The following is a 5,089-nucleotide window of genomic DNA, read 5'->3' on the forward strand; positions in this document are numbered from 1 at the left end:
GCAAAAATCAGAAGGGAACAGTATGATGCAATTTCTTTCTCTAGACTGCTGTCCTTCCCTTTGCATTGTTTAATTTAGAGTTCAACACTGCATTCCCAGTTGTCAGAACTTTTATTTTTTCCACCCTAGTGGAATATGAATTTAATTAATGCTTCTTTATTCAGTTGTAATTCCTTTTGAAGTTCATCATTCTTTGCTTTTAAAACTTCAATGTCTTCTACATATTGATTTTATTTTTCCTGATCCTTAATTGTTTCTGCGTCTACATCCACTTTGAACATGGCAAATTCATCCTGTATGATTCCATTTTTATCCAAAAGATATTTTTCTTTTTCATTCCTAACAGGAACGCAAACATAATAAACAGAAAATATGTTAGTGAAAATAAATTCATGAATTGTGAGTTTTGCTTAGAAATTCAAAATCAACCCCAGGAGGCCAAGAAGGATAGTGTTTTCAGTAAACTGAGGAAGTTTCATCTATTTCACATTTCTGTCAGACTCAATTTTCCTAAAGAACAGGTCTTAAAAGTGCTTCATCAGTCAGAAAATATGGACTGTAATTTTAAGCCCACAAAGCTGTCTGCTTTCGGTATATTTGATTTCTTTTGCACTATCCATTCTATCCCACACGGATTAGTCACGATGTTACAATAAAAATAGCAAAACCTAATTATTTATGTGGGCCTTCTATGGTTTTTCAAAAGTACTTTCAAAACATCATGTCACCTAAAACTTTGATGAACCTTTTGAGAGACATATTTGTAGTCATCCTCCCCATTTTGCTGATGAGGATTTATGAATGAAGTATCCCACACCAGAGACAACATTTTTTAGGCTTGCTTACCATGAGGAACCAGATGATAGTCACAGTCATTATGAAGTGACATGCCTTTAGCGACCCTTTATTATTGTGATAAGTTGATGGAGATCTCACATTTTCAAACTTTTTATTAAGCAATCTTCTCTGATTTCATCAACTGTTCATTATCTCTGGGACATTACCAGTCTATGAGAGACTTATACAAGTTCACATACTTGAAGGTGGGAGGGAAAGATTGGGATGGAAAGCAAGGCAAATGGACCTGGCAGTACAAATCACACCTTCCTGTTGGATGCAACAAATACTCCATAAAGAGAACAGTTCTGGTCTTTCAAGGAACAGGTGTGCCACCTACACAGAGAGATGGAAAAGGGACACTAACCTGAACCTGAATCCCTGCTATCAGAAGAGCTCAAGTTGCTGCTGCTGCTACCCCAGCCTGAGGAGCTGCTGCCACCGCCGTCACTGCTGCTGCTCTTCTGGCTCAACCTTGTGCCCCGCACCCCCCTGCCCCCCGCATGGCCTTGGACACTTGTGTTTTCACAGTGTGAGATTTCCTGGGTCTCTTTCCCACACCATAACGTATTTTTCTATTTCCCTCAGGATTGATGCTTTTAGTGTTTCAAAATCAATTTCTTTGTCATCAGAATTAGAATTCAGTAAAGATGGCTCTCCTAACTCTGTTATATGGACGACTCACACAAGTTTATCTCTGCGGCGTTTGTTGATAGCCAAGCTTAACTGCCTTTTTTCATCATAGTTCCTAGGCTTAGCATTATCTTCCTCCCCAGATTTATTGCCAACATTTGTTCCTTGAAATGTTTGGCAGGGTATTTTTCAGCTTTTTCTGTAGTTATTTGCTTAATTTTTTTTCCTCTCACTTTCATCTTTATTGATACATTTTTTTTTGTTTCTTTCTGCTTCTCTCTTTTAGATCTTTTATTCTTTTTCTTCAGCTTTTGGTAAGGTCCTTCAGACAGAACTTGCAGGTGTTGATGAACACATTTAAGCTGCTCTTGCAGTTTTGCACTCTCTCATCAGGAGACTCTCCAAAAGAGTTGTCTTCAAAGGAAGCATCTGCTGGGGATGGAAGCTCAATTCCAGGTGGACAGTCTCGGGCGGGTAAAGGTGGGAACTTCTAAATCTTAGAGTTCTCACGAGACCCCCCAGGAAACGACTGGGAATCGAGGTGAACCGAGCTATCTCGTGTATTTCCGCCTCTTCCCGTGAGAAACGTGATGGGAGAGAGCTCTCCCCGCCCTCGACATTGTCCCGGATCTGGGCACACTATTGTTATCTAACAGCCCGGAATTCAGATGCAAACTATGCTGCTGGAGGGTTTAAGTAGGATCAGGAAAGCCTGAAAGCTCTCTTGGGCGGAGGGGCGCGGAGTGGTGAGGACAACAAGGCTCAGCTTTTCCTCTCTCTTCTCTCCCCTCCCCCTCTCTCCCCACTTATACTTCTACTTCCAATCTCTTATTGTAAGATCTTTGCCTCCTTGGGAGATTCTTCGTTCCCTCCTAAGGAAGAATTCCCCTGCACTTGTAACTAGACCCTGAAATAAAGCTCAACCCTTGTTCGACTCTGGAGCATTCTTTCTCTCATACCAGCATCCGGTTTGGCCAACCGAAGACCTCGGGATAGAGGTAAGAAGACTCGGGTAGCCCTCAGGCCTCTAGGCCTGGCAAGCATCACTGCTACTTTCTCTACAGAATGCTTTGGTGACATCCTTTTCTATATAGCACATAGACATTCTTGCAATGGGTTCATCTGTGATCTTGGAAACTGAATCTCAAAAACATCTGAAGTGTTCTTGCCATCACTACCACCTCAAGATCTGGTGGGTTATACTTGCAGCAATTCATAAACGTTAACTGAACATCTGCAGCAAATTCACGTGCATCCTTACATTTCTGGTTATACCTTTTTCTTTAGTTGTGCCAAGGTCCATTGGATTTTTGACAACATCATTGTACTTATGGAGTCCTAGAGCAGTACTGGCAACAGGCTTATGGAAAGGTCAAGTATATGCTACTTCGTCCTTTGAAAACATTTCTTCAAGAATTTCATTACGGTATTTTAATTACTCAGTTAATTTAACATGTTCCCAACTCTATATTTTTGCTGAGAATCTGGTATGATATTCTTGACAACTTTTTCTATTACAAGTGGTATTTTAGCAGATTTGTGCTCAACCAGGCTTGATGAAGATTCACTACTTGCTGTATCTATCCACGTTATACAGGTTATAGTATCTGCTTTCCTTTTCACACCCCTTTTCACTTATGTTACAGCTTGTGTGTTATAGCTTGGTGGAGCTAGTTTAGCAATGTGCAATGCAGAAAGTAACGTCTGAGGACATAGAGGAGATGGAATCACTTGCTGTTTAGCTACCTTTTCTGATGCCTTAGGGAATGGTTTTTCTTTCATAGTGGAAACTCCTGAAGATTGTTGAGTACCTTTTCATTTTTTTTCCTTTCCACCTGCCACTAGTTGTTCTGAAGGCATTTGAGACAGTTTTTGCAGAAACAGTTTCTCTAAGACTTGTGTCATTAGAACAATGTCATCACCTGGCTTGCAAAACAATTGCAAAACAATATTTTCAAGTCTTCTATACATTCTGAGGCTTCCGCATAGTATTTATGTTCCAAGAGCTTTAGGAGGCTGTAATAATCTGGGAGAGTGAGCTTGGCCGCATCCACAGTCTGCTGGAAGGGTAAAGAGAAACTTTGCTGCCATAGAGCCTTCAGGACAATCTTCTGCAATTACTGCAGTTGGTTTGTGAGGAGGCCAGTCTTTCTGGCATTTATGTACTCTGGTGGAAGGGGGTTGGCAATAGCCATCTGTTGGCTTGACAGAGACATTCTGAACAGCTTTTTCCTGATGGAGTGTTGTCTTCCATGTATTTGTATCGCCACTCACCCATCGGCGTTACTGCTCACTCGAAATGGTGACCAGCCTGACTCATTTTGGAAGTAGTAGCTTCTATTTCTTTGTTCACTCATGGAGGCTTATTCAGAATTCCATCTTACAAAGAACTGACACTCAGACCCTGCCTTTGTCTTTGAGTGTCATTTTGCTCTTCTTCAACCTGGGGAGAACAATATTGTAAAGTTTTTCATCACTTTTTTCTTCAGAATTCTGCAGAGACATTTTAACTTTAACTGGAATATAGAATGTGAAAAAGGATGGAAAAGAGATAAAAATTCTAAGAAAAGGAGGCTACTGAAAACGAAAGGGAATAAGGATATCATTTCAAAATTGTAAGGGACCCTCAAGAACTATTCAGTCCAATTCATATCCATTGCTAGGTGTGTAACAGAAGTGCAGTTTAGTCTTTTAGAACTATAGATTGTGAGAGCAGAAAGGGATACTAGAGATGAGTTAGCACATCATGGAATAAATGAGGAATCAGAGGCCTGAAACAGGAAGCCATTTGTTGAAAATCATGTGGATGGCAATGGACTGAGGTAGGACTCAAAATCTGGTAAAAGTCACAGTCAGACGCAGATTTTGGACAATTTGTGTATGTACACATGCATATGTTTCTGTGTACATATATATAGAGGAACAGATATATACATATACACATATGCATATATACATATATATGCATGTGTGTGTATAGATATATATATAGATATATAGATATATACATATATAATGTAGGTATTCGGCAATTGTTCTTCCAGCAGAGGTACTAACTTAGCAAATTTATATGGAATATTTTTGGCGTTGGAAACCCAGTAATGGATCAACATCACCTGCGCTAATCTCCAACTATAATAATCTCTCCTTTATATAAATACTTACAGGTATAGCATTTATTTAATACTTCTTTAAATTCTACCTTGTATAATAAATGAATTTCCTCTGTTTTGTATTGGTTTCCCAGTGAGATTGAAAATTCTTCAAGGTAAGAGGCCATGTCTTACACCAAGTCTTTGTAACCTGTTCAGAATCTATCATAGTACTATTTGCATAATTAACAGTCACTGGTTGATGAAATAAGTTTTGATGAAGAAAGTAACTATCATTTCACTGAAGTCTTACGTAGTGAACATTTTCATCATCAGGAAAATTAGACAAGAAATGGTGCCACTTTCCCCTGAGTGTGAATTAAATGACCAATTTCATGTTGTCAGAGATGGAATCTAAATTGTTGCTTCCTTGCTATGCCTTCGCACCTAAGACCATATATGAAGGCAGATCTTTGTAAGTCTAGGTTCAAATCTCTATACAAAATTCCCCAATGTATCTCTGAAAA

The 5,089-nt window shown here is 39.3% G+C and overlaps 1 pseudogene; it reads right to left on the minus strand.

The window, feature by feature from the left end:
• Positions 1–230: 230 nt before the first annotated feature.
• LOC140522487 (bromodomain testis-specific protein-like) lies at positions 231–4,379 on the minus strand (annotated as a pseudogene).
• Positions 4,380–5,089: the final 710 nt, after the last annotated feature.

Source organism: Notamacropus eugenii, chromosome 2, assembly GCF_028372415.1.
Source record: "Notamacropus eugenii isolate mMacEug1 chromosome 2, mMacEug1.pri_v2, whole genome shotgun sequence".
NCBI classification, from domain to species: Eukaryota; Metazoa; Chordata; class Mammalia; order Diprotodontia; family Macropodidae; genus Notamacropus; species Notamacropus eugenii.